We start from the raw sequence: 13619 nt of genomic DNA, 5'->3' as shown, positions 1-13619 counted from the left end.
TTTCTGTTTGCATGGAAGATCTTTTTCCATCCTTTCACTCTTAGTCTATGTGAGTCTTTGTGGGTTAGTTGGGTCTCTTGTAGGCAGCATATAGTTGGGTCCTCCTTTCTAATCCAGTCAGCCAGTCTGTGTCTTATGATTGGGAAATTTATGCCTTTAACATTAAGAGTTGTTACTGAAAGCTGTTGATTTATTCCCAGCATTTAATTGGTTGTTTGGTTGTCTTACGTGTCTTTTGTTTCTTGCTTTCTGCTTTGCTGTTTGTTTTCTATGTTTGTTTGTTCCTTAGGATGTAGATAGCCTTTATGTTTGTTTGTTTTCTTTTCATGATTGTCATTTTTATTATACTAGTGGGTTTTGATTTTTCTTGGGTTTTTATGGCAGTGGTGGTTATTTTTCAGGAACCAAACCCAGTACTCCCTTGAGAATTTCTTGTAAGGGTGGTCGTGTGGTCATGAACTCCTGCAGTTTTTGTTTGTCTGAGAAATATACTATTTGCCCTTCATTTCAGAAGGACAGCCTTGCAGGGTAGAGTATTCTTGGCTGGCAATCTTTGTCTTTTAGTATTTTGAATATATCATCCCATTCCTTTCTAGCTTTTAGGGTTTGTGATGAAAAGTCTGATGTTAGCCTGATTGGGGCTCCCTTATAGGTGATTTGACGCTTCTCTCTTGCAGCTTTCAAGATTCTCTCTTTGTCCTTGAGTTTTGCCATTTTGACTATAATATGCCTTGGTGAAGCCCTTTTTGGGTTGAATACGTTTGGAGATCGTTGAGCTTCTTGGATCTGTAGATCTGTGGTTTTTCTTATGTCTGGGAAGTTTTCTGCCACTATTTTGTTGAATATGTTTTCAATACAATCTCCTTTTTCCTCCCCTTCTGGAATACCCATGGCTCAGATATTTGAGTGCTTAAGGTTGTCTAATATCTCTCTCAGAAATTTTTCAATGTCTGATTCCTTTTTCTTGTCTGCTTGTGTTATTTCATACAGCCCATCTTCAAGTTCAGAGGTTCTCTCTTCAACTTCTGCAAGCCTGCTGGTTAAATTCTCCATTGTGTGTTTTTTTTTTTTCCTTTTTGTCTTTTTTACTGACCGGTAACGGGATCGCAACCCTCGGTGTCATGCCTGCACTGGGAACCGGCAATGGAATCGCAACCCTCGGTGTTGCGCCCGCACCGCGCTCAACCAGTGAGCAGGAACCGGTCTCCACATGGGATCCGAACCCTCGGCGGGAGTACCGCCACGCTCCCAGGCAGTGCACTCTCCAGTGCGCCACTGGGCCAGCCCTCCATTGTGTTTTTTATTACACTGAATAACTTCTTCAGTTCTGCAAGTTCTGCTACATTTTTTTTAGGACATTGATTTACTTGTACATTTCCTGTTTCAGGTCCTGTATACTTTTCCTCATTTCATCATGCTGTCTAGCTGAGTTTTCTTGTATCTCATTCAGTTTCTGTAGAATTATCACTCGAAATTCCTTGTCATTCATTTCAAGGGCTTCTTGTTCTATAGAATCTAGAGTTTGAGATTTATTGACTTTTGTTGGTGTACTTTCTTGGTTTTTTTTTATTTCTGGTATCTTTTTTTGATGTTTATTCATTTTGGCAGGGGGTTTCACAGTGCACAGGTTTGACCCTATTGACTAACTAAGGTGTGGCTGTGTTTGTCAATTTGGTGTGGCTACCTCTGTCACTGCTCAGTTGGCCTTTAGTGTCTTGTGTGTGTGGTTGCCTCGGGTCTTGGGCCTCTTTGGGGGGGCTCCTCTCTGGTCAGCTTGGACTCTGCTGGGCTGCTGAATCCCGGGATGGTACCACAGGGTGTGTGTTCTCTTTTGAGCTTCCACTTCCCATGTAGAACTTCTCCCTGTTCCGTGTGCTCTGGCCCTGGCTGCTGGATCATGCAGTGGCGGCCCCACAGGGTGTGTGTTTTCTGCCGAGTCTCCGCCTCCCTATCCAGACGTCTCCCCACTCTGTGCGCACGAGGTGGGGCTGTTGGACCTTGCAGAGGCAGCCCGTAGGGTGTGTGTTTTCTGCCGAGTCTCCGCCTCCCTAGCTAGATGCCTCCCCACTCTGTGAGCACTATACTGGGCTGGGACGTGTCTTCTGCAACCCTCGTCTATCAGCCGGGCCTTCAAGCCCCTGCTTGGCACCGCCCTGCCCAGGAAGACTTTCAGGTTTCTGTTAGGCGCAGATGACTGGTCACTCTGGGTGCCTTTGTAGCACTGAGTAGGGCTTTCTCGGGACTTATCACCTTCCTCCTGGTATTGTGGTTATTTGTGTACTTGTCTTATCTCCCACATCGGAGCGTGAGCTCCTCGGGGGAGGAGCCCACAGCACACATTTCCTCTTTGAATCCCCCCAGCATGGACCGACTCTGGTGCCCGCCCGCAGTCAGCTCTCTGGCAGGTTCAAGCGAGCTCAGGAGTGCTCCGAACACACTTTTCCTAACCAGAAATCGGTTAGGCATTTTTCCGAACTTATGGCTGCAGAGATGGTATCTGCCTCCCGGTAACAGGAAGTTTACCGGGGGGCTGGAGCCCAGAGTGCGGTGCAGTGACAATCAGCTCGGCCCACTCTTCCCTGCCCTCCCAATGCTGGCCAGGGGCTCCCCACGCCACCAGCCCTGCCAGAGAACCACGGGGGAGTGAGATGGGAGGCCGGCCCACAGGCCCCGGGAGGCCCCACGCCAGGGCAAGCAAGTGGTAAGGCTCAGTGAGGAGCCGAGCCAGGCAAGGAGGGCAGGCCTGGCCGAGCCGGCCAGCTCTGCCCCCACCCAAGAAAATGGAGGCAGCCCTGGGGCCGGTGACTGGCCTGGTGTGGCAGGCGGAAGCTGGACGGGCCTCTGCCACACAAGCAGGGCTGGGCTCTCAGGAATCTTCTTTTGTGTCGGCCCTAAACCTCGAATCTGTAGTTGCTTTTTTATTGTTGTAGATTAGTTGATCAAAGACTTATTCCTTTTTTGTTGCTCTCAGAAATGCAAATAGCACTCTGGCAGCACAGCGCACACTTCTCAGGCTCACGCTGTCTTCTGGCACCCCCACTCCGGACCCGTCACCATCTTGGACCCTTCTCAGCTTTTTGTTTTAATTTCTGTGGCTGGGTAGTCCAATGTCCATCTGGTGGTGGTGACAGTGACCCAGGGGTCTCACATTGCAAGATGTTGGAGGAGAGAGAGCAGAGAGCGGAAAATAACTTTAATTTTTAGAGACTCATATTGAGGTATTTATGTGAGTAACTATCTCTGAAATACAAAAAATGATGAAGCAAATACTCAAAATATTAGGAATGTTTAAATATAGTGATAGATACATGGGTGTATATCACGTTATTCCATCATTCTGTGTGTTTGAAAGTTTTTGTAAGCAAACATCAAACATGAGATTTGCCCTAAATGGGAAAAGGAAAGAAAGAAATACAGGTGAAAGATGACGATGGCTTGGGCTAGGGTGACAGTAGGGATAGAAATAAGTGAATAAATTCAAGTGTTTATATGAATGAAGAAAATGGGCAGAATTTCGTGACTTAATTGGATGTGGGTGGTAAGAAAGAACATGTCAAGGATGTCTCCCAGGTTTCTGGCTGAGCCATTGAATGGATAATGACATCTTTTACTGAGATGTACAAAACAGGGAAAAGAATGGGTTTGGGGTTGAAGATGAGTTCAGTTGAGGACATGTTCAGTTCAAAGTACATTTGAGATGCTAGTAGACATGTCCATTCTGAAGGTCAGAGAAGTCTGAACTGTGAATGTAAGAATCATCACCATATAGCCAGTAACCATAGCTGGTAGGTGGGAGAATTGCCTAGGGAGAGGATACAGAAAGAAGAGGAAAACAATAATTGAAAATTAGAGAAAATGAAAATTCCCACTATAGCTAAGTAGAAGAACTCATAGTCAATTTGATAGACATCGATTGAGAACCTATTATGTGCTTAGTACTGGGTTTATAAAGATGAATAAAACATCATCTCTGCCCTCAAGGAACTCAGTATCTAGTCCAGGAGAATTATGTGGACAATAGTCTGAGAACATACTTGTATAGAATGTGCTAAGGACCGTGTGCTCAGGACACATGGGAGTATAATTGATTCTGCAGAGAGGAATCTTAAAAACTGGAAGTTCCCTATCAAAGTACATTATATCTAGTTGTCTGGAAGCACAACATTTGGAGGTGATTTTTAATAAATGGATTCATAAAATGCTATTAAAACAGCTAACTAAAAGTCCTTTCACTGAAATGATCATAAGTGGAGTTTTCATACTTACCGCTATAACTGTCATTAGGAAACCTAAGAGAACAACAAAAATACATCAATCTATGAAATAAATAAAAGGATCCAAATATAGAAAACCTGTTTGCCTTACAAGAAATATTCCAAATCAGCCCATTCAAAAAGCATTTGTGGAGTAACTGTCATATGTTAGGCACTCTGTTGGTCACTTTTCCATACATTATCTCATTAAATTATCAAAACAATTCGTCCAAGAGTTTGTGATTCTTATTTTACCAAAGAGACAACTGTGGCTAAGAGAGGTGTTTATTAGTTTTAATAGCTTTTAGTAAACTCCTTACAATTTTCTAGATACAAGATCATATCATCTGTGAATAAAGATGATTGTACTTCCTTTCCAACGTAGATGCTTTTTATTTATTTCTGTTGCCAAATTGTCCTGGCTAGCACATCTAGTACAGCAATAAGTAGATGTGGTGAGAATGGATATACTGATCTTGTTCCTGATCTCAGAAAATAAGTATACTGGCTTTCGCTATGAAGAATAATGTTAGCTGTGGGATTTTTGTTTGTTTGTTTGTTTGTTTGTATTTTAATGCCCTTTATCTGTTGTTGGTTTTTCCTTCTATTCCTATGTTAATGTTTTCATCATAAAAGGATGTTAAATTTTGTCAGATTCATTTTCTGCATGTATTGAGATGGTCATGTGATTTTGTTTGTTATTGTATTGATATTCATATTATGTTAAATGGTTTTTAGCTGTTAACCTACCTTTTATTTCTGAGAATTTAACTTAGTCATGGGGAATAATTATTTTATATGTTCCTGAATTCTGTTTGATTGCATTGCTTTTGAGGGATTTTGTATCTATACTTACAAGGTAAACTGGTTTGAATTTTTTTTCCCTTGTAATACCTCAGGATGCTTTTGGTATCACAGTAAAACCACCACATGTAATGAATGTCAAAATAAATAAATAAATAAATAATAAAATAAATAAATGTGCCTGAAAATCAATGTATCTGATGAAGACAGATTTGAATGAGAATTATCAGTCATGTGATTGGGAGAAATTACCCTAAGAGAGTGTGCAAAATGAGAAGAGACCTACATAGATTCCCAAGAAGCACTGACATTTAGGGAGCAGCCAGAGGAAGAGGGCTATGCAAAGACAAGAAAGAAGAAGAGATGAAGGAAGGAACCCAGAGAGTGTGGTATCATGGAAGCCAAGAAGAAGAGAATTTCCAGAAGGAAGTGATCAGGGTTCACCGAGGCTGCAGAGAGGTCAAGTGCACATAAAAATGTCCATGGGGTTTACCAACAATGAGGCTGTCTGTATCTTGATGAGAGCATCTCCATTGGAGTGCTCAAGGAAGAGGAGACCAAGGTGGAGATAACTCTCATGAGGTTGGGTTGTGAGTAGGGAGAAAAACCTAAGGCAGTAGGTAGAAGGGGAACCCAGAATCAATAAAATTTTGTGTGTTGATTTGTTCGTTTTTAAAGACTTGAATGACTTGAATATGTTATAATGCAGCAAGAAGCCAGTAGAAAAACAAAGGTAGAAGGCACTTGCCATTGGCGAGTGAATGAGAAGATAAGGAAAATGGGAATCAGGCAGGTAAAGAAATTAACTTTAGAAGGAAGGAGAGACTCTCCTCTACCATCACAGGAGGAAATAAATAGATAATGGTTAAAATACAGGTGTCTTAGTCAAAACATTTATTTCTCACCGTTCTGGAAGCTGGGAAGTCCAAGATCAAGGCCAGCAGATTTGGTGCCTGCTGAGGGCCTGCTTCCTGGTTTGCAGATGGCCATCTTCTTGATATGTCCTCAGTTGGCCTTTCCTTGGTGTGTGCATGTGAAGAGAAAGGAAGAAAGATCTTATGTCTCTTCTTCTGTTTAAAATGGCACTAGTCCCATCACAGGAGCTCCATCCTCATGACTTCATCTGAAACTAATTACCTCCCAAAGGCCCCACTTCCAAATACCATCACATTGGAAGAGAGGGCTTCAAAATATAATCTTTGGGGAGACAAAACCTGCAGTCCATAGTATAGGGAAGGAAAAATATCTTTTCCCCACCTATCCTAGGTTCATGGCTAAGGCTCCTATAATGAAAAACAGGTCAACAAGAGAAAAGCACACAAATTTATTTAATATAAGTTTTATATGACACAGAAGCCTTCATAAGGAAATGAAGACCCAAAGAAACAGGCAAACTTGTGTATTTTTATGCTAGATTTCATGAAGAAGTGGATAGCTCTGAAGAAATAAGATTAGAAAAAGGGGGTGTGTTTCAATGGTAATAAACTGGGGGAGACAGCAAGGCTTGTTTGTTCAGATTTTTCTCTGTGAACCTTTGTTTTCAAAGTTAAGCATATTCCTTTCCTGTGGGTATAGGGAGGATACCTCTCACATGTGGGTCTTATGACCTGCTTCAAGGGAAGGCAAGAAAATCCTTGTTAGGTGTGATGATCTGCTTTATGGGAGAAGGGTGAGGGAAAGTAAGAGACATTCCTGCTTCACTGTAGTTTTCTCAAATGCCAACGTGTCATATTTTAGGATATCATGTTTTGAACCCCATCAATAGCAAGAGGTAAATTTACAGGCTGGAAAGCAGGAACTTGAAGGCAATTCCATATGATAATTTCCATTTTTTCTAAAGTAGGAAGTAGGGTCATCTGCTAAGGGTGAGAGGGGAAAAAATCAGATAAGAGGTTTAGGAAGAGTAGAGAAATTTAGAAAAATCAGCTGTGAAAAATATAAGAACTAAAAGGTAAAAAAGCATAAAGACTTCTAAGAATTATTGAATGTCTAAGTGAGGTCAGAAACATAAAATTGTGATGAGCCAATCCAGAACACTGTATGATTTTCTCTACCAGCACACAGCAGAAACCACAGTATAAAAGTAGATGCTAAACAGTTGCACTGCTCTAAGGTTTGGACTTTTCTAGGTGGATGGAATAGAGGAACCAAGAGTCAGAGGAATTGAAGATGTTAGTAAGAGAGTTGTTGAAGTAATCAGTCATGGGAGTGAGCTGGATAGGAAGGGAGACATAGGGGATGCTAAAAGAGAGAGGAAGGGACAAGAGACTCAAAGACTAGTGAAAAAGAAAACCAGACATAGTGAGAAGTCCGGAAGAAAATGGTTCTGGAGTTTACTATTTCAGTTGAGCAGTTCTGGATAATGACAATACCCGTGGCATGGCCATGGGAGTGGGTGGCTGGTAGAGGTAAAGGCCACTGAAGTATAAGAGGTCAAAGAACTGAGATGTCAGAGTAATGGCTGGATTGTCCATGTCAATGATGACATGCCCCCAAGAGGGCAGCAGGATGTAGGATGGAAAAGAAGTATCTAATCCAGATACCAAAGTCTCTGACGAATGAAAGGGATGGGGAGGTTGTGAGCATATGGCAGCAGACTAAAGCAACACCTTTCTCACCTTTTTCTACAATGCATATAACATACTTAAAAAAAAAAAGCTAATATTTTTTGAGCTCTCCCTATGTGCTGCGCACTCTTTTCTAAACCTTTTACATATATTGTCTCACTTGATCCTCATAACAATCTTATGAAGTAAGCCCTAGTATCATTTCCCCCCTTTTACAGATGAGAGAAATGAGGCACAGAGAAGTTAAATAGCTTCTCTAGGATTGCCCAGCTATTACATGGCAGAGCTAGGACTTAAAGCAGTCTGGCTCCAGAGACTGTGCTGATAATCATCATAATAATGTGTGAGAGCTATTGTTTATTGAGCACTGTTTATGTGCCAGATATTGTGCTATGGGTGCTACATACATTATCCCATTTAACCATGACAACAGCACTACCAGATACCTAATATTATTTTCCTCATTTTACAGATAAGGAAAAGGAAGCTCAAAATTAGGAAATGACTCTACCATACTGCCTCCAACAACATGTTTTCTATAGGAAAATTAGCCTTGATTTTTCCATTTGAATTTATAGCACCTATTCTGAAAACATAACAGTCATCTAATTCAAATACTTGGATATTTACATCTCCAATGTAGATATTTCTAATTTGCCTTTTAAGTGGTGGTGTTTTAAGTGGCTGATCAGTAAAGAAAACTGTTACCTGATTAAGAAAGCAAAAGAGGTGGAAATGAGCTTTAATGATAGAACAATGCCTAACAGTAATGTCATAGTTGTGTAGTACTTTAATGTTTTACAAAGGACTTTAACACATACTATTTTATTTGATCCTCCCCAAAGAAGAGTTTCCTGAATATGAAAGTTCTAAGACCCTAAAGTATAATACCTAAGGGAAACCCCACCTCAGGAGGCTTGTGGTTGTTATTTCATTAGGTACAAAAAGCTATTATGTCTGTGGAGGTGAAAAACAATTCCCTCTGGAGGCAGAGAGATGGTCTAGTCTAGAGTAGGCTCTAAATTATCTGATATCTTTGAAACTTTGTGAAATAACCATATTTTAAGGCAGAGATTCCCAGTCTTTTGGGCAACAGGATACCCCATTTTCAATCCCACCCATCTTGGTCCTAAAGATATTACAAGACATTAAAAAAAGGGAGTTAAAACCAATTTTATTTTGAAAATGATTAGGTCATCTAAGATTAATGGGGCTGTCTAATGCATCATAAAACAAGGATAGGAATTTGTGCTAAAACCTCAATTCTATACCTTAAAATATTACTAACTGACAATTATGAAGAAAGAGAGATTAAAATGAGGACAAAGTTAACTTATTCAACAAAGATTTACTAAGCACCCACTATGCACAAGTTATTGTGCTGAGTAGTGAAGTCCTCATAGATTACTGTGTTAATCAGGGTAGGTTAACTGCTGTAGCTATAACAAATAATCCCCAAATCTCAGTGACTTGACACAGTAAAAGTTTATTTCTCCTTTGTGCAAAACCCAATTCAGATGTTCTTGGCAGCTCTCCTAGGCAGCTCTCCTCCAAATGGGGACTCAGACACTCAGCCTCCTTGCATGTATTGGTTTCACCATCCTCTAGAACCTCAGAGTCCTACAATGGATACTCTGCAACCAGTTGGCAACAAGGGAAATAAGAATGAGCAAAGGAACTCATGGGATGTTTTGGCAGCCAGACCTGGAAGTGGCACACATAACTTCCACCCACATTCTGTGAACTAGAACTCAGTCCCCCGGCCCCAACTTTACTGCATGGGAGGCTGGAAAATGTAATCTTCCTGTGAATCCAACAAAAAGGAAATGGATTTAGTGAACAACTGACCAGTCGCTGCCTCAATCACATAATCAGTTGTTTCCCAAACTTCAATCATTCTTAAGTCACCTATGTGATTTTTGCTATAGGTAATAATCGGCTGCATTATTATTTAATTAGTATGTTTCTGGAAGTTAACTCACTTTCTGTATTTAAATATTTTTTTAATCTTTTCCCATAAATAAAATGTGACCATAAAATAAATAAAACTACAAAACACTAAACTGTAGCTAGAGACAATTTCCTGCTAAAGGCACTGAGCTGAAGCCTGCTCTCGTTGTTAAATAGAGAGATAAGCAAGATTTAGAAAGACAGAGAGGTGTTAACTAAATGGGAGCTCCTAACTGAAATTTACTTCTTATTAGAAGGATTGAAAGAGAATTGAAACACTAAATTACTGGAATTAATGGATTGTGATCTTAACATTCTGAATGATCCTTTTTCCTGGGAACTTTTTTTGTTATTACCCTTTACTAATTACTTGGTTGTTACATCATAGAATTTTTTAGAATTGTTTTTCCACAACTAATGAAGCAGAACTAGAGAAGTGAAGTAACTTAACTAAGATCTCACAGTTAATAACTGGCATGGCTAGAAGCACAACAAAGGCCTACTCATGTTTGATTCATAAACATTTATGTGAACTATAAAAATTATCCTGGTACTTCGCTATATATATTTAACTCAATTACAATCCAAAGTTGGTCACGTTTAACAAATGTCTGGCCCCTATGAACATATAGTGGCAGAGAAACCAAACGGGTGTAGAAATATTCTTGGTTAAGTTTCTATAAATCTATTTTAAAAATTGCCAAAAAATAATTTAAAAAATCCTCAGAATAGCCTTGAAATTTCTGAAAAAGAAAAATAATAAAGGGAGATTACTCTTGGAGTAAATATATTAAAGTGCATTATAAGTTTGTCTCCAGTAATTAAGACAGTGTGGTAATGGCACATGAATTGACAGTGATATTGATGAAACAGTAGAATTCAGAAATAGATGCCAATACATATGAAAATATTATATTTGATAAAGTTACCATTTCATATCAGTGGGGAACATATGGACTCTTTAATCAAAGCTATTTGGATAACCGGGTAGCCGTAGGAAAAATAAATACCATAATTTCATCATATGTAGAATATCTCTAATAAGATCCATATGAGGTTGATCACAGTGCTAGCCTGAAAAGAGAGATACTAAGTGGCTAACATACCATATGCACATATTGTCTATTATTATTTAATTAATTAAAGCCCAACAAACATTATAGAATAATGCAGACAACTTTACAGGACTAATCATCCTTATGTGGCCAAGAAGTTCCACGTTTTTCTGACATCAGTAGAGTTTTGAAAGCATTTTCTATTTCTATTGCCTATTTTGTTTCATTTGAGGTTACTTTATGCCTATGACTCAATTCTGAGGCCATAAAGTCTCCTAAAAGTAGCCTCCTCCTTTGTCCTACTTACCACTCAAAAACACATACACCAGTTTCCAGGATCAGGCATTCCTTAGGCCAGGCTTGAATGAAATCAGGCTGTCAACAATGCAAATTTTAATAAGATGAGGATTCATAACAGCCCTTATCCTGTATTTTTCTAAACTATAAAAAATACCCAGTGGCCCAGAAATGTATAGCTCCAACATTTTAGAGTGTCAGAAAGACAGATGAGCATTTTCCAAAATGGTAACAAAATTTTTCTAATCAAGCATTGATTTTTCAGTCTCTTGGCAAGCCTATCTCAGGATAAATAATCTCTCCTATAAAATGGTTATTCTAAAACAGCCTGAAGAGAGCAGGGGCAGAAGGGAAAAGAGGAGGCAAGAGAGCATCTGAACATTCTTAGCAACTTTTATACAGCTTTTATAAATCACACACACACACACACACAGTAGCTCAACCACTTCTCATCTTTGCACTTTTTATCACTGCATTTACCATATTATATCAAAATCTGATTAAATCTCTCTTGCCCCAATGAAACTATGGTTTCCCAAGGGCAGGGACTGCTTGATTCATCTTTGACTACACAAGAGTTTAGCATAGTGCCTAGAACATACTAAATGTTCTGTGAATGAATGAATGAATGAACAAATGAAGGAGTTCTCTTCAACCAAACTGAGTTGTAGTAATGCATTCAAAATGTGAATTTTCTCTCAATTAAACAAAACCACATATTCACAGAGGTAGAAAATGAGGTGTGGTATTTGTAAGAGAGTAAGATTTGTACAAGTGTAGTTGATAAAGTTGACGTTTACATTCCAGATTTTCCATGTTCTTGAGATCCTGGTTCCCAGCTTACTCATCTTTGGTACAAGGGAAGACAAATCTAGGCAGGCAATTGCTATAGCCCCAGCTGCAGAAAGTACAATGAAGAACCTGGTGATTCTTTACTTCCAGCCTTCAGGGAATGAGAAAGAAGAAAGCCTGCAAGCCAGCCAACTGGGCAGAGGTAAATGAATGAATACTAACTAGGTCTCTCCACCTCAGCCAGTGGCAAGTTACCAGCTGCGCCTTTAATTTAGTCCTTTGTCTTCTCTAGAAAGGCCAAAGCCATTGTGCTTGAAAAAAAGGCTCCTCTAGTGAGCTGTTCAAAAACAGAGATGGAAATTACAGGGGACAGATGATATTTATTAAGGAAAAATAATATTCTCAAAATGAAATGAAGGAACACTATATGAGAAAGAAAAAATTGAGTAAATTTTGTCATGTAACAGCATTTTATCTACAGAATAAAAACCCAGTTCAAAGGACAATTGGGATGTATTTTAAAGATTAGGATCTTGTTCTCTTTCTGATAAGACTTAAAACCAACCATGGAGCTTGGTGAGCAAGAAAACTGAGCAAGTTCTGAAAGTAAGCACTCCACAGAACCAAACCCCAAAAGGAGTCATCACAGGGTGACAAAAATCAAAAGGTTTTCATATTTTCCTCTTGGCAGAGAGAGAGAGAGGGATAGGGAGAGAGAAGGAATAAATTATTACTGGTTTACTGTTTGTTTTGATTTTTTAAAAAAGCAGTTCTAAACATGAGAGTGTATATAAAGCACTTAGTACAGTGCTTGAAACATAGCATGTTCTCAATAGAAGTCAGCCATTTGTATTAATAATATTAACTATAACAAAATCTGAAGAGAGCTGACTCTGACTTCAGCTGCAATCAAAGAAATGAGCACTGGGCTGGAAATAGACGGTTACTATTGTAGTCCTGGCTCTGTCATTGTCTGTGTGACCTCAAGCAAGTCACTTCCCCTATTGAGGACTCAGTTTCCCCAGAGCTAAAAGGGAGTGGCTGGACTATATTATATGTGAGTTCCTTTCAAACCCCTGGATCCTATAAAAACAAACAACCTAAACAAATACAAATTTCTTAGTTTCTCCCACCCTCTTTGGAAGCTCCAAAGACTGCTAAGAAGAGTTGCCTAGGTTTGTCTGCCTCCTCAAAGCAGCCCACACAGCATTCCTCAATCCCTTAACAAAGGCAGGGGCAAACTGTAATAGCAGAAAGTGGAACAGTGTTGACAACTGAACTTGGGCTGTCACTTGTTTCCCAAATCAGTTCCGGCAGGAAAGCAGTCTCAGAGCCATCCGAACTCCAAACGACAGCAATAGAAACAATGCTAATCGACCCTGAAGAATGTGGCTGATGGGCCTAAGATTTCCTTTCCCCAAAGGAAATGAACCTATTTGGACAGAGGTTTCATGTGCATATAAAGCTCTGAATGTTGTCATTTAACATTTTAGTGTAATGTTCTCCAGTTAATATGGCTCAAGCAGGAAACATCAACCCTTGTGCACCCTGGACAAGAGGAGGGAGTTATATGGCCCCATCCTGGTTCTGGCACTAATTTGTAGGCTCACCTTGGGCCATATTACTTAAGCTCTCTGTGGCAGTGTCCCAATTGGCACATGGAAAGATAGCTCCTCTGCCTAACTCAGAAGAAGGTTGAAACTAAAATGAAGTAACATATGTGAAACTACTTTGAAGAGCATAACTGTTACACAAATCTATTCTCTCTCCACGTGTCTAGAATGCACATGTATGGCTAATCCCATAGGAAAGTAGGGGAGCTTCCCTGAATGTAATTATTCATTATTCTTGAAATAACATTTGTTAGGCAACATCGTTGCTGTCTCTTTATCATTGACAAT

Source organism: Galeopterus variegatus, unplaced genomic scaffold, assembly GCF_000696425.1.
Source record: "Galeopterus variegatus unplaced genomic scaffold, G_variegatus-3.0.2 Scaffold1601, whole genome shotgun sequence".
NCBI classification, from domain to species: Eukaryota; Metazoa; Chordata; class Mammalia; order Dermoptera; family Cynocephalidae; genus Galeopterus; species Galeopterus variegatus.
The sequence above is the reverse complement of the archived record's forward strand: the minus strand, read 5'-3'. Positions refer to the sequence as shown.